At 36.0% G+C, this 27,724-nt stretch overlaps 1 protein-coding gene and 1 long non-coding RNA gene across 7 annotated transcripts in view; one reads left to right on the forward strand and one right to left on the reverse strand.

The window, feature by feature from the left end:
- Positions 1-18,501, reverse strand: part of LOC109272070 (uncharacterized) — a 28,536-nt gene extending 10,035 nt beyond the window's left edge. The window contains exon 1 of the long non-coding RNA XR_002082256.2: positions 18,398-18,501. This is a non-coding gene — a long non-coding RNA (uncharacterized LOC109272070). The remainder of the gene's footprint in view (positions 1-18,397) is intronic.
- Positions 1-27,724, forward strand: part of KCNH7 (potassium voltage-gated channel subfamily H member 7) — a 478,227-nt gene that overhangs the window by 36,605 nt on the left and 413,898 nt on the right. The gene's annotated exons all lie outside the window — the stretch shown is intronic.

The raw sequence follows: 27,724 nt of genomic DNA on the forward strand, positions 1-27,724 counted from the left end.
TAGTAAATGGCTTCAAAGTCCATATTATATAAATTATTTATAAATCAGTTTTCCATTTTATGTCTTCTTTATTTTCAACTTGCAAAGGGATGTTAAACTTCGGGTTTATAAATTAAACCATAAGCCTTATCTTCAGAAATTTGACTTCCTATAATTTGATTAATATATATAATCTTGTGTTTAAAAATGTTAAAAGATTATTATAGGAGCTAGTTTAGGTAATATTTTTAGTTTAAGAGTTAACCTAGTTAGTACTTATCATTTTTATGTCTTTGGCTTCACTAAAAAATAATATTTTTTATTCCCACAACTGTAGTTTTACTGAAACCTCAAATTCCATTCAGATATCTAGTGTTTCCAGTTGTGTGAATGCCTAATGGAATACAAAGTATCATTGCTTTATTAGGAAAACTTATATTGTCTCAGACTGCTAATATTTCTTCCCTTGGTGACTTAAACAGAATGCCATAAAGCACAATGTAAATTGTAACACTGACTAGTAGAATTTGAGGACTAGAAGGCCAGATCATTAATTTTTTTTTTCAAATTCTTCTTTAGTTTTGAGAGAGACAGAGTGTGAGCAGGGAGGGCAAAGACACACACACGCACACGTGTGCACACACACACACACAGAATCCGAAGCATGCCCCAGGCTGTCAGCTGTCCGCACAGAGCCCAATGTGGGGCTTGAACCCATGAACCATGAGATTATGACCTGAGCTGAAGTCGACACCCAACCAACTGAGCCACCCAGGTGCCCCAGATCATTGTTTTTTATTAACAGTAATGATAGCTATTAGTAATTGCCTACTCACAATCATGAATTACTGAGATAAGGAAATCTATAAACTACAGTAATAATTTGTGTCAGTCACAATTCAAAGGCATCTACTATTTTCTAGTATTAAAGAACAGAGCATATAGTAAGAACTCAAAAAACTGTGAGTTTTAAATAACATTTTGTTATCTTCATCCCAAAACCCCTGAATTGAAAACAATGAATGGTTGCACAAGCTATTATTCCTAAATCTGAGTTACCTAAACTTAGAATTAGTTTAGAATGATTTTATAAATCTATATAATCCTTTGAGGCAGTGAGATTAGAAAATTTCATGGCTGGGAATTTAGGTATTCACATTGTCATATTCACAGAAATGGTATAATCGAGGGTGAGGGAGTAAAAGCTAAATGAAGTTATTTTGATTTTAAAATATTTTGGGAGGAAAATTCTTTGATTTTTTTGGAGATGATTGGAGACATCTTGGCATGTCACCAAATGTGTCATTGCCCATAGTTTCTGTAACTAAGTAATGAAGACCAGGAAACACAAGGGAAGAAAGCATCTTTCTGATTTGAAGTGGAGCTTCAGCCTAAGTCCGAGTTCTAGTAAATTCCTCTGTTCCTTTGTTGCTCTAAATATTGCTCTGTGAATTATATACCAAGGTAAAATTGTTCTCTTCAGTCACTAAGGTTCTAGCGATGGTTCTCTGATTAGAATGAAACATATATCAATGTTTGTTCTCAGATTATTGGCCTATAAATAATGGTCTTTGCAAATAGAATAATTCTATATTATTTCACGGTGGCAGAATTTTACAGTAGAAAGAGCACAGTCTTCTCCAGAAGAGGTCATTTCTCCAGTCAGAAGAGGTCATTTACTAGCTATGTGACCTTGAGGAAAGTACACATTTTGTGTTACTTTCCTCATCTGTAAAACAAGGTTGATAACCATCTTAACGAAGAGTTGAATCCAGTGTTAAAATATTAAATATTAAAATATCTCACAGAGGTAAGTCAATAAAAATGCCTTAAGTTTCTTGAAACATATTAGTTTGTCAACAGAAGCTCTTCTAGAATTATTATTTTTTAAAAAATTAATGTTTATTTTTGAGACAGACAGAGCATGAGTGGGGGAGGAACAGAGAGAGAGGTAACACAGAATCTGAACCAGGCTCCAGGCTCTGAGCTGTCAGCACAGAGCCTGCCGTGGGGCTTGAACCCATGGACCAGGAGCTGAAGTCAGACGCTTAACTGACTGAGTCACCCGGGCGCCCCTAGAATTATTTCTAAATTCCTACTATTCCCTTTTGTACATTTCTAAAAGTAATTTAATCACAATAAATTTCTCGTTTGTGGGAATTGATCACAAATTGAAGTACATTTTAAGTAATTCAGTTATTCCTTCAGAAGAAGTCTGTAAAAAAGGTTAGAATAAATAATTTTATTTGTAAATAAGTTGACTATTTCAAAATGGATTGAACTGTCAAAATTATTCATATTAGAATTAGAATACTGTTTAGTTCTCAAAATAGAAATCTTTGGGAAATTAAGAATAATAAATGCAATAGAATAGTAATTGTTATGGATCCGTGAATGTTCTGCCTTCAGTGAAGCTTTATTATTTGACCAAAAGGCATTTTCATTGATGATGAAGTCCTCCTCTTCCGACTTGGTGCATCATATCACTGAGTTCAGTACTCTTCAAGGCGTGCAATTCTCCCTCTGCCACATTCAGTAGGATTTAAGGGCTATTTTGGAGGCTCAAGAATTCCCTAATATAATCTCCTGTCCATAGGCCTTCCCAGGTCTCCTGCCCAAAGAAATGGATCCATGCTGTTGTTAAACATATACAATTGTGCTGGTTTTCATGGTAGTCACTTACCCATATGCAGCTTTCAGGAATTTGAAATGACTATCAGACTAGTAAGACTGAGAAGCTTATTCTTTTTTAATTGTGTTTTTAAATTAAATTTAATTTAAATTAAAAAAAACACTGAATCAGTCTAAATATTTTTCTGTTAAACAAAATTATTGTTTTTTTAAACTACATTTTCAGTTAAATCACTGCTGAAAACTTAGCATCTGAATTGAGATGTGCTAGAAGTATAAAATGGATACCACATTTCAAAGATTTTATATAAAAATTTTAAATATCCCATTAACAAGTTTTTGTATATTGTTACAAAAATAATGCTGTTATTTTTGATATATGGGGTTAAATTACATATATTGTTAAAATTTATTCATGTTTCTCTAGTTTTTTTTTTTCCCCTGTGGCTATGAGAAATTTAAAATGTCTCTTGTGACACTGTTTCTATTTCTATTGGATGATGCTGATATAGAGAGATGACTGAAGCAAAAATACCCCCATTGAGAATTAAATGCTAGCCTCAGATAAGTCAAATCAGGCCTATAATGTGACTTGGGAGAGGAAGGGTACCTTGTAGCAGAAAGAACAAAATTTGTCTGCTCTTAGATTCTAATTCAGAAACTGCTATAGTGTTTGTCTCAGCCACTAGTACAGAAAACTGTCTTTTAGCTAGAGTGCTGACCGTTTTACCTAATCTATAATTGCTTAGGTTTTCCCAGTTCACTTGAGTATTAGTAAATTTTCGGTCACACTGTATCTCTTGTTCTTAGGAAAAGAAACTAGAAAGTTACTAAACCAGAAGAGTAGTTCTTAAAGTACTCCTAGAACCATCAGCATCCGCATCACCTAGCAATCTTAGTAAAAATCCAGATCCTGCAGCCTCTCCCCAGATCCACTGATCAGAAAGTCTGTGAGGATGGGTTCCGGATATCTCTATCAAAAGCCCCCTGGATGATTCTGTTGCACACTGAAGTTCTCAAACCTCTGAAATACAATATTCTTGTGCTGGAATATAATTGTGCTGATTAATAAAATCACTAATAGGCTGAGAAAACAGTGAGTCAGTAGGTATTAATGGATGGCTAACTATAGGGCCATGATTATGTCCTAAGGAACTCATTAAAGGAACTCATTGAAACACAATCATGGCTGCCCTCTTCCAACAACTTCTTATATTAAATCATGAATTTTAGAAAGACCTCTAGATGGGTTTTCCTGGTTATAGTTTGACTATTATTATCAATTGTCTTAATTGAGTTTACTGTTTAGCATTCTCAAACAACACCTGATTTATTGTGATGAAAGGAATTCTAATTGACCACATGCTTTTACTTTTAATAATGAACACTGGATCACTGAATGGGATAATATGTGAGTTTTAAGGCATCTCACTATGCTTCATCCATTTTGATGAAAAATGATTGTGTTGCCTTTTAAGAATGTCAGAATGATTATGTAACTTTTATGGTGCTAAATTATTTTGAATATGACATTCTTCGCAGGAAGAAAAAGGGTGCTTTAAGAAATTACTTCAGAATCTTACTAATTTTTTTATTTCAGAGTTTGCTTGTGTAAATTAAAAAGAAAAAGAAAGTTCCTTTGTTCAGAATTGTTATCTTTGCTATTAATTTTAGCACCCTCAATATTTAAGTTAACTTTAAATATTTAAGAAAGGAAAGCTTGTCTTTTTGTATTTTAAATTCTCATAATAAATTTCTCTTTCATTATTCATTTAATTTGAGGAATGGTTTTAAGTCTGTAAAATACCCTGCATTTGTTTTGTAGACATATTTACTCCTTTCAGGTTAGTTCCAAATACATCAAAATGAATTTTTCCTTCCTTTAAAAATGAACAATCCTTGACTATATCCTTGCATAAAACTAAATATAGATTTAAAAGAAATAAAACATGAATTTTACATTAAAATGTGAAATAAAAAGTCAATATATGCATGTACTATTTGAGTACATTTTTCTTTTCTTACCGGCAGAGACAAGCCAGCAAGAAAAATCTTTTAATTACTATCACCTTAAAAAATGCCTTTCCAAATACTAACCCCCTGACACCCAAGATACAATTTTTTAAAAAACAGGACAAATATACAAGAACACAGGGTAACTGTTAATACTCTAAAGCTAGGAGTTCTTCAAAAAGCATTAAACATCTGAAGGAATCAAAGTCCTAGCACTTTGGCATGCAACACCCATATCAACATTGATGATTATTATATTTTATAATCTAAAGTACAGGAATAAAAAAAGCTATTGCAGCTTGTTGTGCTGGTGGTTGTTGGTATTAACAAGTGCTATTCTTGTTCGTGTGCATGACTAATGCCTTCTTAAAATGTAGTAATTTGACCCAATAATACCCTATTCCATTATGAGTGGATAATAAAGACATAATATTTTTTACCATGACAGGTGGGCTTGAATGCTTCAAAGAGCACTTGATGGAATATTTGGAATTAGGACTTGAGGCATCCTGGAATTAAACTGCTCTAATCAAGGTTTTTAAGTTGGACATGATGCAGGGCGCCTGAGCGGCTCAGTCGGTTAAGCATCTGACTTCAGCTCACTTCATGATCTCATGGTTCATGGGCTTGAGCCCTGCATTGGGCTCTGTGCTAACATCTCAGAGCCTGGAGCCTGCTTTGGATTCTGTGTCTCCCTCTCTCTCTGCCCCTCCCCCACTCATGCTCTGTCTCTCAAAAATAAATACATGTTAAAAAAAATTTAAATTGGACATGATGGGTGAAATTACAAACTAATTGACATCGGTAATAATAGCATATACAATACAAACTAAAAATACTAATGCTGAATATGACTTGCCTTAAATTGGTCTGGCAAAAGCCCTTGGAAGGCTGTTTACTTTCCTTTTCTACAATGCTGCACCTGGGCAGCTCACCTTTCTAAACTGGGCGATTTTTTTTCACCAGACTTCCTTTTTCCTTCTTTTAGATACCCCCGGGCTCCTGCCGCTTTGTTGTGATGTTGTGTTGATAAGAGCTCTACTGCTCTGGTAAAAGATAAAATATGTGTATTTCTGTTTCTTACATTTGAAGCTTTTGAGTTGGTTCTTCCCATTCTGAAGCTATTCACAGTGTATGTGTAAACACAGATATATAGATATTTATGTGTATATATATATTTATATGTGAAATGAAGTGTTTTATATATAATACAAAGCTACTCTCTTACACTTAGATAAACACAGGTAGTACAGAAATACAGAAAAGACAAATGTATAATTGATGATCCTTGGATTTTCTAAGGCTTTGAAATGAAAACCAGGCATGCAAATTGTTTGACCAAAAATGAAAATGTTCCCTTGTGTGACAGCCGTTTGTTTCACTTGCACCTGTGTTTTACTATGATTCACAAATTGGCTGAAATTTGGCCTTTAGCATCCTTTCAATCTCAAAATGTTTAAGTATTCTAGGGGTGGAAAGAAAGGAGGGATTGAGCATTTGTATACTTATATCTGATTTTAGATTAATTTTAAGTTTATGAATACAAGATTTGTTTTGAATACAACTATCTGATAAAATAGGAAAGACTACTTATATATACAAAACAGTCTTCTAAAAATTTAAGAGCTAGGTTATAATGATTGATTATATCAGTGTTTACCTAATCTTTAAAAAATATTAATCCATTGATTATTCCTTATGCTTCATGTCATTTAACAGAGAATATATATGCAATACAATAATAAAATATTTTTTCCTGAAATTAAAAAAGAATGTTACTTTTTTCCAAAAGTTAAAGGGAATATTTATGGAGGAAAAAAATACACAATATATACAGCATTCAGACCCCACAATTACTATATTTGAGCATTGAATTTGGCACTGAATTTCTTGACAGCTTAAGGAAAATGTGGAAAGGGCCAGTTAAAAAGGAGAAAACATCTGTTTCTTTGGGGAAGCAAAGCTGTCCTTGCTACTGAAAAAATAAAAGACATTTCTTCAATGAGTCTTCAACCAGAGGGTCTTTGGTGATAGATACATAACTAACTCTGCTCAAATACAATCCAACAACAAACCTCCTGAGAGAGCTCATTTTTTATAAGGGTTCATCAATGAAAATCACCAACAAGCATTAAAAATCAACTCTTTGTTTTATTTCAAAGACAAAACTGAGAATTTCCAGCAAGAATGTCTTTCAAAAAGTCTATTATTCTCATTTCTTTCAGTTGTACTTTTGCTAAATAAGAGACCGTTGAAAATTCTTTTATATTTCTGGAATTTGAGATACAGAAATCCTCTGTCATTCATTGGGAACGAGACTTTTTTTTTTTTTTTAAATAAGAAAAGCAAACCAAGAATATTGGCCAGTATCAAAAACCCAAAAGATAACAGTTGGTAGAGACGTGAATAAGTTGGAACCATCGTGCACTGTTGGTGGGAATATAAATTGGTACAGCCACTATGGAAAACAGTATGGAAGTTCCTCAAAAAACTGAAAATAGAACTACCTATGATTCAGCAATTCCACTTCTGGATATTTATCCAAAAGAATTGAAATCAGGATCTCAGAGAGATATTTGTATTCCCACGTTCATTGTAGCATTATTCAATCACCAAGATGTGGAAAAACCTAAATATTCACTAGTAGCTGGATGGGTTGAGAAAATGTAGTATATAGATGAAATGGAATATTATTCAACCTTTAAAAGAAGGAAATCCCGGGGCGCCTGGGTGGCGCAGTTTGTTAAGCGTCTGACTCTTGATTTGGGTTCAGGTCATGATCTCATGGTTCAGTTTATGAGATGGAGCCCTGCATCCGGCTCTGTGCTGACAGCACAAAGCCTGCTTGGGATTCTCTCTCCCTCTCTCTCAGTCCCTCCCCCACTCACGTGCACACTCTATCTCAAAATAAAGAGAAACTTAAAAAAAAAAAAGAAGAAGAAGGAAATCCTACAATATGTGACAACATGAACTAACTTTGAGGAAATTATGCTAAGGGAAATAAGCCAGTCACAGAAGGACAAATGCTCCATGATTCTACTTATATGAAATATCCACATTAGTCACACTCATAGAAACAGAGAGTAGAATTGTGATTGCCAGGGCCTGAGGTTGTGAGTGGGGAACGGAAAAATGAACAAGTATAACGTTTCAGTTGTGCAAGATGTATAAGTTCTAGAGATCTACTGTACAATATCGGGCCCATAGGTAATAGTACTGTATTGTATGCTTAATTATTTTTGAGGATATTTCTCATATTAAATGTTCTTACATATATATATATATATATATATATATATATATATATATATATATATAAAAAACAGGGTGTCTGGTCTCTCACAGCAACATTATAATTATTGTTTATATTTCCATCTCCATTATCGTGAGCTCCTATGGGTGGGGACCACTTTTCATTTACAGTGTAGTGCCTGGTACATTTTAAGCACTTAATAAGGAAAAATAAGATAGTGCAAAGATTGTTTTACCTTTCTCATTAGTACATTCTGTGGGACCCTCTTCTATTTTTGAATCTTAAAAATGATTTTAAGATAATATATATATATATTTTTAATTGTATGGAAGATTTATTCATACTGCCTATTTTTTTAGAAAGTGACAGCATCTTAGACATAAGAGGGTTCAATATATGTTGCTGATTGTTTTGGTTTGAGCCAATATTTCAACTATTATGTATTCAGATTTGATCTGTCATTATATTCCCCTACTAGGGAAACAAAGCATTCATAGAAAACGAATCCTAGAAAGTTGTTCAAGATTATATCATATAATAAATAGAATGCACAATGAAGACTTTGAAATATCTATGTATATTTTTCTAAAATTCATGTGTGTCTCTTTAAGAATCTGACTATATTTATTCTGATTATAATGCACATGAAAGCTTTGTCAAAAATTGTCTTGTTTGAAATTCTTTCCAAAAGTGTTAGCTCCACAGTACTTCAGAAATTCTCTGGGAGAAAAAAAAAGAGAAAAAAAAAAGAAAAAAATTCTCTAGGAGAAAAAATTCACAGGAAAAAATAATGTAAATTTGCAAAAGCCTTAGGATCATCCATTTTTGTTTTGTTGTGAAATTACTTTGTTTCTAGAAAAGAAGTTTCTATTATATAAAATAGGAAAGTGCTGTAAACTTTATCTATATCTATATATAGTATATATATAGGGCACAAGGGACAAAGCTTCTTACCTTTGTTTTTCATTTACTGAAAGCAGATAAACTTGTATTTCTTTAAGGAGTGCCGAATTCATATTATAATAAGTATTATTCTTGTCATTATCACACTTTTCTTTAATCAGTCAAGTAGGAAAAAAGATCCAAATAAGTCTCCTTTTTAATTTAGAAATGGGCCACTATAAACAGCTAATGCAACAATTCAAATTTCCAGACATCTGATTGATTTACATAAACCCATAATATCTCTCTCTAACCTTTGCTGAATTTCCAGAGATATAACTTGGCCCGCCTGTCTAGTCAAGAGCCTTAGTGCAGTCAGGCCCTGCTTTAACCTTTATTCATTTTTGAGAGACAGAGAGAGACAGAGGGCAAGTGGGGGAGGAGTAGAGAGAGAGGGAGACACAGAATCAGAAGCAGGCTCCAGGCTCTGAGCTGTCAGCACAGAGCCTGACGTGGGGCTTGAACTCACGGACTGGACCCTGAGATCATGACCTGAGCTGAAACCAGATGCTTAACCAACTGAGCCACCCAGGCGCATCAGGCCCTGCTTTAAGCAAAATGGTGAACTTGCCTCTGGTGCTCACAGACGCCTGTTGGTCAGTGCTGCCCACTGTGCTATCATTTTAGAGATCACATTAACAACACATTCCCATACCATTGACATTTATGTTGCAGACCAGGGGTTTGCAACTCTGGCCCATACACTAAAAATAGTCCAAATATTCCTTCAATTTGCTTTCATTTTGTTCTTGATAGTATTTTGTCTGAATGCCCCTGTGTCTGATCTGCTGTAGCCCCAGACCAGTCAGTCTTGTTTTCCTTCCAGCCCATTACACTCATTTATAATAATCACTTGGCCCCTGAAGATACATTAGTTCTCCATCCCTATGACAACTCTTGTTTTCTGCTGAGTAATGTTAGACATCTTTGTTCAAATCAAATGTGCTTATATCCTAATAACTACTAATGAAGGGATCAGTTCTCTTTAGGTAACTCATGTGTTTTCCAGCGAGAATCACCAACATCATAATGTAAGAACACTAAATAGACAATTGACTCTGATCAAATGTTGGTTTAACAGACCATCGTGTTGGGAATTTCTGAGACTAAATCCAAGTTCATAGCAAAAGATTACAGTTATTGGTGGTCATTAGTTGTGAGAGATTAAGGTGTATCAAACTTCTGTGTTTCCAACAGATGAGAATTTACCATATTATGCTTTATAATTATGTACTTGCCATATAGCCCCACCATCCTTCAACTAGATTGTAATCCAACTGGGTGAGTGTGCGTGCTAAATATCTATGTCTCCTTGTGGCACGTGTCTCAGAGCTTTAAGCGTGGAAGGCTACCTATATAATTGATAGGAGATTAAGTCAGGTCAGAGGAGAAGATATTTTCTCATCTCCTATCTCCTGCTGCAACTTCACATGCAAAGAGATTTTTAAAAAATTAAAAATAAAACATGATTAAATAAAAACAAGTTTTTTAAAAAGTCCTGAGTGATGAGTATGAAACAAACACAAACACAGTTTATTTTATCAAAGCTACAGCTCTCTTACCTTATCTCTTAGATACCCTGCAGTTGCTAATGCATAGGAACCATGGCTTGTTAGATGTTCACACGTGTGCCATGGTAAACATAAGATAGAATACGCTATACAAAACTGCTACTGCTAAGGAACCACAGGTAGTACCTGTCCTCAGAAATATTTTTCTGATAAGAAAAGATGGGAAATGCTATCACGTATTGTATTTTATTATTTATTGATTTAATTGTTTTTCTATCATATGTCTTACATTATCTAAGACAAGAATCTATGACCTTAGGTCAGCTATGTTACCTGGATGACATGAGGAGAAAACCTCTAAATCTGCTATCATTATGTAGGTGCTTGAGCCCACTAAGCTCACCTGAGATAGATGGCAGAGTATCTCACTGGACAAACTATCATAATCCCAGTTGACTTCTGGTTCACTCAATATCAATGGGAAGGTCTCCTTGTCAAACAGTGTTGGCTTGCTGCTTTTTATGTGCCGGGCTTTGTCTTGGCACCTTATGTGCATTAACACATTCAGTCCTCTCAAGAATGCTTTGAAGTTCAGATTATTATACCCATTTTACAGATACGATCACTAAGATTTAGAAAGATTGAATAACTTACCCAGTGTTGTGACACTGATCAGCGGTAGATATGAGATTCAGACCCTACCTTCTTTGATTCTGGTACCTGAGCTCTTTTTTTTTTTTTTTTTTGTCATTCATGGTATGTAAAAACAACTTTTTAAAAAGCTAACTTATTATAGAATTTCACATGTCCTGATGTGCGTGACCCTGTGTCTTAGATGTGTTCATAAGTAGGACACAGGATGCTCTCCTCTTTCACTGTAGCAATGGAACCAGTCAGAGCAAGGAGTTCACAATTATTATCTTAAATTGTTGATGAATCCCACAGACATAAACTCCTGCTCTGGGCACATCTCAAGATTAAGTGACGAGAGATGGTCTCTGTTCTATGGAGGTTTCAAATGCATCTCAGTGTGACCCGAGGAACCTTCAGTGTCACAATCTGAATGTGCAGCTTCTCTGACATTCTTCTCATGTGCTAGATTTGGAATGGTATATTTTCAGAGATAGCAGTGAATACAAATTTTGGGTCCTGATAATAGGACTCAAGAATTGCTATGAGCCAATGATGGGACGATGCCCTCAGGACTGATTTCACCTTACTTTAACCATCTGAGTGGGATATTCCTTTGGAAAAAAAAAAAGTGCCCCTGGAACCAAAATAAGAAATGTGAAACACACTGGTGTGGTCTAGATTCCTTGTAACTGTTGTTGCTCCTTCCTTCTTTTCTCTCTCCTCCTTGGTGACCAAACCCTCCTGAAAGTGTAAAGTTTTAAACAATTTCATTCCAATCTATCCACTAAATTTTGTAATGATAAAAAAGATTCTAATAGAAAGTAATTGTATTATCTAATTACTGATCATATAATATTAAATTATTGATAATATGCAAGGCAAACCTTAATTTGAAGCTAATTAATAAGTCCTTTTTTATCTATGAAATGAGTTAACTGTCCAAGTATATAGATTTTGTGGTTACTTATTCATTTAAGTGATATTAAAAACTAAACGATGTTCTTAATTACTGACTGGGCAAAATAGCTGAAAGCGCAATGAATAACTTAAGAAGAAAAAATACAGAATGTAATTTCGCTAGCTCTGATATGTATTTTACTCAAGGTTATGAATTAAAACCTTTAAAACTATTAAAACCACAGGATATCAAGAAATAAAATTAATGTGTTTCTATACATATTAATAAGGCCATTTTTCTATGTCAAATTCTTCTAAGACTTAAGTCATACTGTAGTTTGAAGTTCGGCTTTTTGAAAGGCATTATCATGTACTAATAATAGGAACACATAAATGATACAATAAAAGTTGGTTTGGTAAGTCTAATTAGTACAGCAACTTTAGGCAATTCATTCAAGTAAAAACTTCCCTGAGACTCTTTTTTCATATGGGCAATGGAAGTAGACTTCAGAGTATGAGAGAGAAAAAGAGAGAGAAAACATTATAAGGACAGTGGTTACATACTTGTGGAGATCACCCTGGCAATTAATGTATGAGCGCCACAGCTGTAACATTTTCTCCTGTGTTTCTTACAATCTTCTTTTTTCTTTTTATTTGTATTTATTTGAGAGAGCAAGAGAGCAAGTGCGAGTGGACAAGGGGCAGAGAGAGAGGGAGAGAGAGAATCCCAAGCAGGCTCTGTGATGTCAGCACAGAGCCCAACTGATGTGGGACTCTATCCCACAAACCCCAAGATCGTGATCTGAGCCGAGATCAAGAGTTGAATGCTTAACCAACTGAGCCACCCAGGTGTCCCTCTTCACAATCTTTCTAGACCAGCAAGGAGTGGAGTTGTGTTAGAGGAGGGGAGAAAAAGGTGATACTGTCTGCATTGTACTTGTTGCTTATAGGCAAAGAACATGGAGTGATTTTACATGCACATATGTCAGATATCAGGTATATGATATAATATGTCTGAGTTAGCCCCTGACAGATAAGCAGCCAAATCCTTCCTTCTCCTTTCCCCATCTTTACTTTTTCCTTCTTCCTTCCTTCCTTCCTTCCTTCCTTCCTTCCTTCCTTCCTTCCTTCCTTCCTTCTCCTTCTTTCCTTCTCTTTTTTACTCCCTCCCTCTCTTCCTCCTTTCTTTTCTTTTCTTTTTCTTTTCCTTTTCTTTTTTATTTTTTCTTCTTTTCTTTTCTCTTTTCTTTTTTCTTCTCTCTTCTTTTCTTTTCTCTTTTCTTCTTTCCTTTCCTTTTCTTTCCTTTTCTTTTTCTTTTCCCTTCCCTTCCCTTCCTTTCTTTCTGTTTCTCTCTCTGCTAGCCAGTTAGCCATTCATCCATCTAGCTTTATTTCTTTATTTTACCATAAAATTTCCATCCAGAATAAAGACTACTTTTTTTAATTTCTGAAAATATTCCTGCAAATTTTGAGATAAAAAACAAGTAACTTATTTTCATCATTCAGATTAAAAAGTTGAACATCTGGATAATTCTTAAAATTAAGGTACTTCGTGTTGATAAATTCAGGTGCACTGATGTTAACAGTAGCTTGTATTTGGAATTCTTACTTAGAATGAAAATGTAATATAAAAATACTTTATTATAAATATACTTTTTTCACAGCACTTTCAAAAACAATATACCAACATTTACTGAAACAATCTATAAAAACCACATGGGTTTTTAAGCTTGCTTTGTTCCTGATAGAAGCATGAGAGTTCTGAAACCACACTCCCAGGGTCCAAATCCTGGCTCTAGGACCACTTTGGATTTTATATCCTTGTGTGCCCTTGGATGGGTGACAGCTTTATCTCTGTTTTTGTTTTTGTTTTTGTTTTTTCTGAGGTTGTAGTAAGTAAAAGGTGATAATCAAGCTCATCGAATAGTGCCCAGCACATAGTAGGTACTCTGTGAATATTGGCTCATATTACTAGTTTTAGTAGAGGTTTTCAGAGCCATTAAAAACAGGGGCTGGTTAAATTATTGGAAAATTAATAGCCCAATTAAAGTGGTGCAGTCTCAAATTAATGCCCATATTCAGGGGGTTCCAAATTCTAAGCAACACTGGTCTCAGACTCTTTCCTGAGAAAGTGGTCCAAAAGAACCAAACAAATCAACAACTAATAAACAAAAACAACAACTAAAACAACAATCCCACTCACTTCTCCCCCTACATAACAAACACTCCAGAAAAATAGAAAATCCAAAATGGAGAAAAGCTTCCTTTTTAACTCCCTTACTTGAATGTTGAGAAAGTCACATTTAAATGACTGCAAAAACTTCAGTGAAGAAAGTCAGGATAACTAGCCAACAGCAAATTATGATCACAAATCAATAAAGCAGTGAACTGTTGAAAAACTTTTGATAGAAAATAAGACATGGAGGGAATATACTAAAAACGACCATAGAAGCAGGAGCTACAATGATAGGGTAAGATGTTAATAGAAGAGTATGGGTTTTATTAAAGTGTTATATTTAAAGTCATCAATCTTAAGAACAAATATTGCTAACTTGGGTATTTGTTTCAGGCTAAATGTGATTCATAGCACTTAAAAACCCTGGTGTTTCTTGATTTATGCTGTTTCATGACAAGCAAATATTTTCTTTCAAAAGTGAAATATATGTATAGATGACAGTATTTTAGATGGATTTGTAAAAATAAAAGAAAATGAGGAAGTAGTGCAGACTCTTTGCACAACGGAACCTATTCTCATTGGGCCCATGTCAGCTGTTCCTGGCAGATTGGTAGCACTAATTGGAAGAGGTCTAGGAGACTGTGACTGTCTCCAAACCAACCTCACCAGCTTTCCTCATCCTGCTCTCCTCCTTCTGTGGGCTGGTCATAATACTGTGGAGGTTAACCAGCAGTTAAAAGACATTCTATCCCACTGGCCCAGACTGAACTCCATTCTCAATTCAAAGCTTCTGAAATATCGCTGTTGGTAATACAGGGCAGCGTTGCCAAAGACACCTTTTTCCCTGAAGTATGTACTGAAATTATCCAGAACAACTAGTGCCGCCTATGGAGTTTTTAGGAAAGGAAGGGAATCTCATGTTTATTGAATACCTGACTACATTTGACTGTCACTACAATCCTAGGGTAAGGTGATCTGCCTGCTCTTTTTGTGGATGCGAACAATGAAACTCAGAGAGTCATTTGCCTTATGTTGCCAGGTATGACAAGGAGTGGCTCTGGCATCCTCACGCTTAAGCTGTTTTCTACTACTTGATGGAAATATTTGAATAAAATTAAACACAAAGCCACTCAACTAAAAGTTAATTATTCGGTGCTCAAGTCAGTGGCTATATAATTGACAATAGGAGAATGAACATATCCTGGTAATGATAATGAGAAAGAAATAAAATATTGGGGTCAGTATTGTTATTTCCATACCGAACATACAGAGCTTGAAGAAAGGAGTGCTAATCTGTAGTTAATAGGCCAGTGTCTACAGAGTGGCTCTGCCACTCATTGATGCTAAGAATGTGGGCAAACTGATCTCTCAGAACCTCCATATTCTGTAAAACCAGACCACAGAATGGTCGAGAGGATTAAATAAAACAATGTAATAGAGAATCTGTAATGTATAGTAGCTCAATAAATTCTTGTTAACTTTGTATTAGTAGCATTGAGGGATGGCTCTTTTTTTAAATCTTTAATTTGCTGAAGAGTTCCACGGCTGTTCTACAAGCAGTCCGCATTTCACAAAATGCAAATTGTAGCAACAATGTAAATTCAGACTAAATGGGAGTTTTGCTTGAATAAAAATCAAGGCAATTTCTCAAACTTGTTTTTTTTTTCCCCAAAGGATATCAACATTTGTTTTACTCAGACATAGTAGTTATTAGCTCTTTGAGCTGCAACTGGAATGCACTCAGTACGTTTAGAAAGAAGAAACTCTGAAGTCTGGAATTACTGATGAATAAGTCAGACATTCATTTACATTTCAAACTGAAACATGCAGAAAAATTCTCTTTAATGTAGGTATCTCATGTTCAAGGCTGTGAGTAAAAGGTGTAAGAACTTTGCTGAGTTTTAATGACAACACTTTTTTGTATTCATCATCTTAGAGATGTCACCTTTGGGGGATACAGCTAAAGGGATTGGTAAAATAAATTTAAAAGAGGATATTTATTCAATCTAGTCTTACGTTGCCTTCCCTTCACAGTGTTTGCTGAGGCATCAGACTGGCAAATACATCTCTGTCAACATCTGCTCTCATTTTCCAAATTGACACCATTCGGAAGCAGAAGTTAGGATTAGATGTTATTCTTAAACTTTGGATCAGGCTATGAAATCAATATTCTGTCTGCTACAATAAAGCCTTCCTGAAAATATCTCACAACATCATTGGCCTAAGCCAACACATCCTGTGCAGGATACATGTTTATTTTACAATTTTCCAAAATTTGCCAGTAAATGCTAAGCTTATCAAATGTTGAAGCAAATGGATAATTTTCTGTAAATGGACTGGATCAAGAAAGTCCACTAATGAGTGGTCACTTATGAGTGTTAAGGGATAAGGAATTGATCAAAGAAATTAGACCTTACATTACTGTGAGAGGAGCCATGGAAGTGAAGGTCAGAAATGAGAGTTTGATCATCAGAGAAGCAATCAATCAGAAAAAGCACACACTTCCTGCTACCAAGTTGGACCGCCAAGAAGAAGCTTGCATGTGAGTCTTTAGGCAAATGTTGCCTCTGATAAATTGCCACCTCTGTATTTCCACAATGAAGTGCCTGGTTGTGGCCCACTGTTGGATTAAAAGGGTCAACAGCAAGGAAGATGCTAGATGTAGTGGAGGAGAGTTAGGACAGGCTGTAACCTGCCAGGTACCTCTGCACCTGTCAATCGTAGCATCTGATGACGGTGACCCTCACCTAGTAATGACTCCTGGACTGCTCTACTTTCCCCTTCCAAATTCCACGTAAGCTCCCCTTCTGGCCAACCAGAGTGGCAATCATACAGGGAAGGGGAGTTTGGAAACAGTTTCCAACTTAACCAGATACGCAGTTTCAACCATCACATGTTTGGGGCACCTGGGTGGCTCAGATAGATGGTTGAGCATCCGACTTTGGCTGAGGTCATGAACTTGTGGTTCGTGAGTTTAAGCCCTGCGTCGGGCTCTCTGCTCACAGCTGAGAGCAAGCCTGCTTTGGATTCTGTCTCCCTCTCTTTCTGCCCTTCTGCTGTTCATGCTCTCTCTCTCTCCCTCAAAAAATAAATAAACATTTAAAAAATTAAAAAAAATAAACCATCACATGTTCCATAACGCATATTATGGATGCTGATTCCGTTGCTGGCCATGGTGAAGGCTGTTCAGTCTCCTTCTGAAGCTATTTGACTTTATTCTCTTCTCAGAATAATGTAATAGAAACACTTGGAATCATTGTTGTTCTTACAGCTTGGATGTATTTCTTGGATGTTTTCTTCATTAAATCTCTCCAGTGGCTTTGTTTTTTCCTCAGTGGTAAAGCCAACGTCCTTACAATGACCTAAAAGGCTTTGAAGATGAACTCCTCATGTTTTTACTGATCTTACCTCCAGCCTTCTCTCTTCCCCTCCCTCAGCTACAGCTACCCTGGCTGGCCCCCTCACGTTTCCTTGAAAATATCTGACGTGCTCCTGCCTTAGTGCCTGTGCATTTGCTGTTCCCAAAATGCTTTTCCCCAAAATATTCACATGACTCATCCTATCACCTCTTTTTGTTTTTTTTTTTAAATACCAGGACTATTTTATTTAAAACTGTACCCCTGACTCCCTACTTATCTTTCTTGATTTATTTTTTCCCATTGTCCTTTCCACTATCTAACAAACTATATATATTCCATATCAATTTTGTGTGGTATCTTTTCTCCCACACTAGAAAGTAAGCTCCATGAGGACAGAAAGTGTTGTCTATATTATTTACTGCTGTACCTGGCACATGACGAACAGATATGCCAGCAGCAACTGCACAAGTATTTGTTGAATCTTTTCAATGAAACAATCAGTCACAAAATTGTTTGGTCATTCACAAGGATTGTGCAGGGGTTTTGCGTTACAAATGCAAAGAGTAATTTTAGATGCCATATGTCAAAATTAATGCTAGAAAAATCAAAATTCCAGTTAGTTTTTCATTCTGACTTTCATCTCAGTGAGATGAGACTTGCAACATTTAGGAATATTTGTGGAATTTACCTAGCTATCTAAATTTCCACCTTTGCAGGGTTTTGAAACAGCCACTCACAAATGAAAATTCTCGGTCATGATAAGAAATTTGCTTTCCTCCCAAAGCCTTAAGTTAATCACTTTTCTAACTGATCCCCCTGATATTTTAAAAGCTTGGGCTTGGAGACTTAGAGGAAAAACAGTTCAAAACCAACTGTCTAGATTTATCTGTTGATTTCTTACATTTGACTGTGTAATCATTAATCTTTAAGGACCTCGTACTCAAAACATGTTTTTGGCAGAAAATTTTGTCTAGTTAAATGCTAAAATGTCTTTACTTGTTACCTCAGTGATCTCTTCCCTTCCACTGCTTTCATTTTTTCCACCTTCAATCCAAATTTTATCTTCTTCATTCTCTCCTGCCACATTGAATTGTTTCCATTTGCCCAGGTCAGGAGAGTGTGCATAAATAATGTTGATTGTTCATAAACATGTGGATTTAATTAATAAACAGAGGGACTTAATAACTATGTAAATTAGGATTAATAAGCAACCCAAATTCAGTCTCTTGTCTTACCACTTAAAGCAGCTTCAAATTCTGATTTCTTTTTATTTCCCTAAGCCTCACCTGTTTAAATAATAATAGATAATAATAGAGTCTATCTTTATGGGGACCAGATGGGTGAATACACATAAAACATTTAACAATGCCAAAGACATAAGCACACATTGAATCCATGCTATTATTAATATTACTGTTGATAAACGTGGATATATGCCTTGTCTATAATACTTCATCACTCTCATTCTCTGTTTCTTCAGGTGTAAAATGAGAATATTAAACTAGCGTATCTTGGGTGAGCACCTGGGTGGCTCGGTTGGGTGTCCAGCTTTGGCTCAGGTCATGATCTCGCAGTTCATGAGTTCGAGCTCTGTGTTGGGCTCCATGCTGACAGCTCAGACGGAGCCTGGAGCCTGCTTTAGATTCTGTGTCTCCCTCTCTCTCTGCCCCTCCTCCACTCACACTCTGTCTCTCTCTCAAAAATAAATAAACATTAAAAGAGAATTAAAAAAAAACTGGTGTATCTTTAACCTCCTTTGCAGCTATAAAATTCTGAGTCTATAATATACAGATTAAGAGTGTAAATGTATGTGTCTGTATGTTTAAGCATATGGCATAATTTCTATTGACTTATCTCTTAAATGAATTAAACAACGATGGTAATAGAATATATAACATCATTGTACCAGTTTATTATAGTCCTTATTCATGACTGATACCTGTTCTAATAGCTATTTCTGAAAAGGAAGAAAACCATATTCATTTGAAGCAGTACCCTTTTCAAATTGTGAATTTATAAGATTTTTAGTCTAATGACTAGTTCAAATAATGTCTTCTGCAGGAAATCTTATCTTTACAAATACATTTTCTCCCAAAAGTTCTAAGTCAATTGTTTAGAACTGCAAAGCCTTTTACAAAGACATAAGGTTAGAAATAGAGGCCACACTTGTTTATGCTTGAGAAAAGTTAATGCAGTTAGGATAAGGGTATAGATAAGAATGATTTTGCAGAGTCTGAAAGTTGTGTTTAGGGTACTGGCTTTTCATCTTCATTTTATCTCAAAATTTTAATATTTTCTGCCCTTACCCTTAGGACTCAGTGACGATTTCAAAGTGTTCATTTTACAACCACCTAGACTGGCAAAATGCATCACTTTTTGTAGTAGCCAAAGATAGGGGGGAAAAAAAAACAACTAAAAATCCTTCATTGGAGAACTTGTCACATACGTGAGGCACAACCACACAGTGAAATACTGTGCAACACTTAAAAAGGATGTGGCAGTTCTTTGAGTACTTGTGTGAAAACATCACTAAAATATTTATTGTGGGAATGAACAAGGCCTAGGAAGGTCTGAATAATGAGTTATGATTTTTGTGGAGGAAAATAATATTTCTATGTATAAGTGAAATTCTATTAACTGTTATTATCTCTAAGGAAAAGAATTACTTTTCCGCAAACGGAATGAAGAGACTTTTTTGTTGTTTGTTATCAGAATGAATTTATAAGCACATAGTTTGACTTCATGTTTTCCATCTCCTTGGATATATTAATAACACCAGCACTCTTTAAATTAAAAAAAATTTTTTTTAATGTTTATTTATTTCTGAGAGAGAGAGAAGGAGAGAGTGAGTGAGCAAGCAGGGGAGGGGCAGAGAGAGAGGGAGACACAGAATCCGAAGCAAGCTTCAGGCTCTGAGCTGTCAGCACAAAGTCTGACTTAGGGCTCGAACTCACCAACCATGAGATCATGACCTGAGCTGAGGTAGGATGCTTAACTAACTGAGCCACCCAGGTGCCCTGCACCAGCACTCTTGATATGCTAATCAACCATACACCAGAAGGGTTTTGTGTGAGTGTGTGTTTTTAAATGTTTATTTTATTTTTTTAGGGGGGGAGGGGCAGAGAGAAAGAGACAGAGGATCTGAAGTAGGCTCTGTGGACAGCAGACAGCTTGATGTGGAGCTCAAACTCATGAACCATAAGACCATGACCTGAGCTGAAGTAGGACGCTTAATCAACTGAGCCACCCAGGTGCCCCCGGACGCTTGTTTAAATGCTCAACTGCAACAGAGGGAAGGAGAAAACAGACATACACCTTGAGGAAATGGAGGCAATTGAGAAGGAAAGAGGAAGAGGGTCCAAAGGGTTATAGGAGTACATTGAGAAGGAGTTTATTTATGGTGCAATTAAGATATAGAAAGAAGCAAAGAAGGCAACAGTGACACTCGGTTATGTAGAATTTCTCTGCAAATGGAGACCTTGGAGGAACATGGTTGGTTCAGACAGTATTCTTACCACCAGGTGGCACATGAACCCAAAACAGTTTGGATGCTATAGGTTAGTAAGGATTAGGATGGGTTAATGATTAGTAGAAGGAAGGTAAAAATGACTTTTGGATTAAGAAGTAGAAAACAGGGGCGCCTGGGAGGCTCCGTTGGTTAAGCGTCTGACTTCAGCTCAGGTCATGATCTTGCAGTTTGTGGGTTCGAGCCCGGTGTTGGTCTCTGTGCTGACAGCTCAGAGCCTGGAGCCTGTTTTAGATTCTGTGTCTCCCTCTCTCTCTGCTTCTCCTCCATTCATGCTCTCTCGCTGTCTCTCAAAAATAAATTTTTTAAAAAAGTTAAAAAAAAGAAGTGGAAAACAGTATGAGTAACTATTCAGAAGTTATTATAGCAAGAAACATACATGTAACAATTCAGTTCTACACTCAGTGCTTTTTAGAGAAAAAAAAATGTGTATGTGTATAAAACAGTTGTTTAAGCCTTTCTTAAAAGCTATCACTTTTGTTAGTGTTAAAATTCATATTATGGCTTTGAAAAAAATATTTTCCTATAAATTTGGTCAGCAAAATAAAACAGCGAATTGTAAATTAAAACAGAGTTGACATAGGTAATGAAGATGGCAATAGTTTCTGAGTTGCACTAAGATTTGAGTTGAATTACTGAGGAGGCTGAATCCTCCAGAAACAGAAAAAAATATTGGGCTTCTCTCTGACATGGCGTCAGGATCATGGAGTCAATAATGGGCAGAGTAGTAAATGCACATACTCCATGGATAAATCTTCTATAATAGACACAAGGGTCTATCTTAGAATATCATGTTGGGCAGTGATGTCTGATAGCATATGTATTAGTTTGAAATGTGAGTATCTAAAATATCAGTGTTACGTGACATAAATAAATGTCCATTTATTCTCTGTCAATCCATTTACATGATTTGATAATTTTGAAAGAAGTATTTTAGATCATGTTATAAAATATATTTTTTGGTATCTATTCTATGAGGGAAGAACCTTGCAAGTTTATTTATTAAAGAAGATTTCCTAGTTATTTTCCTGTGCCAAGTTCTATGCATGCACTGATTACAAGATGAAAAAAATATATACAGTCCCAAACCTCATGGTATATGATTATGAAAAGTAAAGGGTCTGAAGTAAACCTGACTGGTATCCCAACATGTGGCTTTTTGATCATGTAATACTTACAAATCAATTAGTTTCTCTAATTCTCCATTTATTTAAAGAATACTTATGGAGAGTCTCTCACATCCCCACTACAGTGTTGGGCAAACAGAAGTGAATAAAACAGATAAAATTCTTGACCTTAAGAAACTACATATTAGTTACTTCATTAGATAAATAACATAATAATAACAATCTCTTTGCAATAAAAATTGAATGAAAAAAATATACGGAACCTGTACAGAGATCAGTTCTAGGAAACGAATAGGCTCCCAATAAAGAGAAACTCTCTTCTCCTTTAATTTATTGGGGTTAGATTTTTTTCTACAAAGCCTCCTTTTTGTGGGAAGGAAGCATTTCTGTTTTTTTTTCAATCTTTGTATTCACAGTAGGAACTCAATAAAAGTTTAGCAAACCATTAATATTTTTTATCTGGAGAAGTGATAAGACGAGCACTGGAAAGTTAGACGAGGGATGAATCTTGTCTGATAAATTTAAGAATCTACATTTTGTTCTGCAAGCAGTGAGGAACCACTGAAGGATTTTAATTCAAGATGTTCAGAGATCAGATTTACAAGTTAGAAAAATAACTGCATTAGCAGTCAAAGTGAAGGGAGAAAAGAAGGGAGGTTTCTGGGGGTGAGAGGTAACGGTTCATGATTGTAATCATTTTTGTACTCAAAGTTCTGGGAGTAGATCATTTTGCTCAGGGACATATGGGCTAAGGTCAGAACCCAGGGGAATACAGATGTCGATACAATTATAGAAGTGCTTATTGAGCACCTGCTATATACCGGCTAATGTTCTAAATGCTTGAGAAAGAGTGATGAATGGGTGCTTGAAGTTTACATTCTGGTGGAGGGAGATAATAAACAAATAAAACCCAGAAGGAAATATCAGTTAGTGACAAAGGTTATGCAGAGAGTTGAAAGAGGTTGATGGGAGGGACAGTAACATAGGGCTAATGTGGATCAGGCTATCACAGGAGCCTCTCTGGGATGTGATGGGTAAGGTCCATATGGCAGGAAGGAGCCAGGCCTAAGAAAATCAAGAGAAAGCCCACTTTGGGCGGAAGGTTATATAGGTAGCTAAGCAGAGAAAAGAGAGCTGGCCAAAAGGACTGAGAAAGAGCAGTCAGAGTGATAGCAGGTGCTCTTGGAAGATTTCCAAGAAAGAGTGATCAACATGGTCAAATCAGAAGAATCAAGTTTCAAAAAGCCCATAAGCTGTGGGTTAGATTTGTTAATGGTGACTTGAGCGAGGGGGAAGAAAAGGGGGGTAACATTCATTATCATCTGCAATGTATACTTGTGGCTATGTTATTTTACATTTTATGTGACTGTTTATTTCAGTCTTCACGATAGCAATATTATTACTATACTCATTTTACAGATGAAAAGACCTAGAATCAAAGATATTAAATATATTACCCAAGGTCAAATAGCTAATAAGCTGGTATATGAACTCAGTTCTAACTATAAAACTCTTAGTGTCACCAACATTAGTGGGGGTGAAAGAAGCAAGGTTGCAGAATGTAATGAAGGGTGGTGGTTAGAACAGGGAAAAGTGAATATTTTGTGTACATAATTCTTTCATGACATTTGACCATGAAAGAAAGGCTATGAAGTAGGCCTTTCCCGTAGCAATTTGGCGCGCTGAATTAAATGTTTCATTAACAGTATTTACTTTACTTTATTAATTTATAAAGGCCCTGAAGAACAAGTGAAAGTTCTTATTTTTATTTTACCCTGTACCAGGAGCTGATAAACTATATAGTCTGTGGGCCAAATCTGGCCCATTGTCTTGTTTTCCTAAGTGTAATTTTATTGGAATAGGACCACACTCACTTATGTGAGTCTGTGGCTCACATTGACAGATTGTTGTCTGGCTGCTTTTGCACTGTATTAACTGAGTTGAACAGTTGCAAGAGACCATGTGATTCATATGGCCTAAAATATTTCCTGGTTGACCCTTTACAGAAAAAAAAACTATCCTTCATAGTTTGCCTTTCCTTATAGGGAAAAAAGGGTTGTTGAAAGTTGTTAGCAAAATGAAATGGATTATGTGGAACATAATAATGGTATTATATATATATATGTGTGTGTGTGTGTGTGTGTGTATACATATGTATGTATATATCTATATATCTATATATATTATATATATATATGTGTGTGTGTGTGTGTGTGTGTGTATACATACACACACACACACACACACACACACACATATATATATAGGAGTGCCTGGGTGGCTCAGGCAGTTAAGCGTCCAACTTCGGCTCCGGTCATGATCTCACGGTTTGTGATTTCGAGCCTTGCATTGGGCTTTCTGCTGTCAGCACAGAGCCCACTTCAGATCCTCTGCCCTCTCGCTCTCTGCCCCTCCCCCGCTCACACACTCTCTCTGTGTCTCTCAAATATAAACATTTAAAAAAACAATGATATATGTGTAAACAAGATTAACAAGGTTGTTCATGCAGTATGAATGTATGGGCGCTTCTGCTGCTGTTGCAGGAAAGAAGTGATGGGAACCTCCCAGGGTGGGACAGGCAGGAGAGGGTAGACATAGACTTGGGGGCTGATGGAATGCAATTGTGGGACTCCATCAAGGCTGATCCAGAGGAGTCAGGTGAATGAGTGCAGAAATGGGGAATTGAGAAAGGAAAACAGTAGAAGAAAAGATGGAGAAATTTATTTTAGAAATGTGTAAGGCATTAAATGTGGCATAGCACAGAGGTCACAGGCTTGAGATCTGAGAGACCTGGGTTGGAGTCCCAGCTCTCCCAACTGTACCATGTGACACTGACAAAATGACCTTTTCCATCCTGTTTCCTTATCCAGCATAAGGAAAATGATGCATTTTGGTGAGTTCTAATTGAGAAGCCTTGCAGTTAGCATTGGGATTGGGACATATTACCTAATTGTAGCAATATTAAGCTATCGTTATTGTCCACAAAGTTATTATATTTTAAAATACTATGGAAATTAGGCTGTCATAGCAAGTATTGCATTACATTAGATTTCATTTTCATTTGTGTCAAAAGTGAACCCTTTGCTTGACTTTGGCCTTTTTCTTCTTCGTATTCAATCATCTTTTTTTTCATACTTCCTTAATAGACAATTTGTCATGTACATGCCCAAGTAGGAAACTTTCTAGCATAACATCAATTTCCTTGGCATTGAAGAATAAATTTAAATGATTCATTAGCATTAGAGAATTATTTGTTGAAATTGGTATAATTTTAATAGAATTATAGGATATGATCAGATTATTCTCATCTGAAAACTTAGTATTTCAACTTCACATTTATTTTTATTTTTAATAAATGCTTCAACCTCACCATTTGTCTTTCTACAGCCATCCCAGGGCATAATGAGATTGACACGGCCACCTACCTACTCACCCAAGAATTCCTCCAGAGGATTGTTTTCCTCTCTTTGCCCTTTTAATCCTCACTCGTCATTCTATATCCTTTTTACATAGTACCTACAAATCAAATACCAAAATCAAAATTAAATAAAGCAAACAACTTAAAATTTTTTTTTAAATATTTATTTATTCTTGAGAGAGAGAGAGTGTATGTGTGTGAACAGGGGAGAGGCAGAGAGAGGGAGGTAGAGGGTCCAACCTGCTCTGTGCTGTGATCGCAGAGTCTGATGCGGGGCTTGAACTCATGACTGGGAGATCATAACCTGAGTGGAAACCAAAAGTCACCTGCTTAACTGAGCCACCCAGGTGCCCCGCAAACAACCTTTTTATAGTAGTTGTCAATGGATAGGTTTTATACATACATGAGTGGTCATAATGTACAGTTTAAAGATTTATAAGATATTATAAGATATTATACCCACACCCCTATAATCAGTCTTAGCTATTGAACTTTCAGGAAAGAAAAAAGTGTACCTTTTCTTTTCTACCTGATTGAGAAACTAATGGAGACTTAGACTAGATGCAAGAGTCAAATGGCTGGGTCAGTTTTGTTACCAATGAAAACCAGATCTGGCAAGTTTGGCTTAGCTGGCAAATAAATGGACCTTATAATACTTTTTTGTTAAATTCAATCTTAAGCATTGCTTCTTAAGAGAAGGCGAAAGGCCAAGAGTGTCAAGCTACCAAAAGTTCCTCTGCTGGAAACATTAAGAGCAGGGGGTAAATGCTTACTCATACCATTAGTCTGTTCTTAGAACTCTTTCCTACAATTAGCCATATGTGACTAGAAGAGTAGAAAGAAGGCTGAATGCCTGAGGTTATTCTGAAGCAAAGCAAAGCAGTGTTTATTCCCATCTACTTTGATACCAGGTTTCCCTGAAAATGTTACTTTTTGTTAATCTTCTCTTTTGTGTCTCTTTTGACATGTATCCTCTTACGCTTCATGTATTTTAAGTGGTTCTGCGTTCTGATGTTTTACCACACCACTGACTTTGGTATTTATTTAATTGTTAATCTTTTAGCTCTCATGCAAACATGATTTAACTTGCAGCATGATTTCACCTTGATGGGGATTCTGGTGGCTCACTGAGCATGGAGTCATGCTGTACATGTACATTGCTGTCTCTCATGCATTTTGGTTTATTCTTTTAAGCAATTTGCAGTAGGTTAGGCTTACTGCCAAACTCTTTACTTCAAATCTTTCTTAATGCACACATTGGATTTGTGTTTAATGATTCATTTACCTAATGCATACCAAAAAGGATCAGTATGCAGGCCAAAGTGAGTCTTTTTAAAATTTTAACAAATGACAATAGCCAGTCTTAGAAAACTCGTGTTTTAAAATCTGCTTCAACTCAGTATTGTATTCAGCAGGATAATGCAATTGGTGTTAATTCAATTTATGCTACTAGTCTACCTTGTTTCACACAAGGGACCAAAATAAAGTACCTGGTACCATTTTCTTTATGACATCCTGCTGTGAATTTGCTCAAAGCCATGTGTCTTAGCTCTGATTAAAAATCTTGGCTCTGCTACTGGCCTTAGGGTCATTGGAAAGTTGCACTTTCATAAGTGTCAGTTTTCTTCATTACAAAATGATGATACAGACCTCACAAGATTGCTGGACAATAAAACGAGATAATATAGTAAGTGTACATAAAGTACTTAACATAATGCTTAGCTTATATAACGCATGCAACAGAGATTAGTCTCAAGTTCAACATTCAGTCTCCCACTTCCTATGCCACCAGAAGAGAGTACTCTAGCGGTGATACTTGTTTAGTGAACAGCAGAATAATCTTAAAGATTCCGGGACCCGCTTATATGATAACTCACTCAGCCTGTATGTATGGAGCCTGGGATGGCAGGTGGACACTGGACTCCAAGGCCCAACTCCAGTTCCAACAACAGAGCATTGAGAACAGGGAGAGAGGGAAAGAAAATAGTAACTGTCAGAAGGGGAGAGTTCATAGAGAAAACTTCTTGCAGAATAGCTGATCCCACATCCATACTTTTCCCAAATCAGCAAGTTACTTCATGTTTCTCTACTATGCACTGCTTTAGTTTTTGTTCTTCGACGAATGAGAAACAAAACCCCACCTTGATATCTCAAGTAGAAATGAGAATGAAACAGTAACAGATACGATGAGGATATGAGAGCCAATCTCATTGTCACCCAATAGTATGAAGTGAAATATTATGGCATATATTACGAATG

The sequence above is a fragment of the Panthera pardus genome, unplaced genomic scaffold, assembly GCF_024362965.1.
Source record: "Panthera pardus isolate Hobbes unplaced genomic scaffold, ASM2436296v1 HiC_scaffold_10, whole genome shotgun sequence".
Classification (NCBI taxonomy): Eukaryota; Metazoa; Chordata; class Mammalia; order Carnivora; family Felidae; genus Panthera; species Panthera pardus.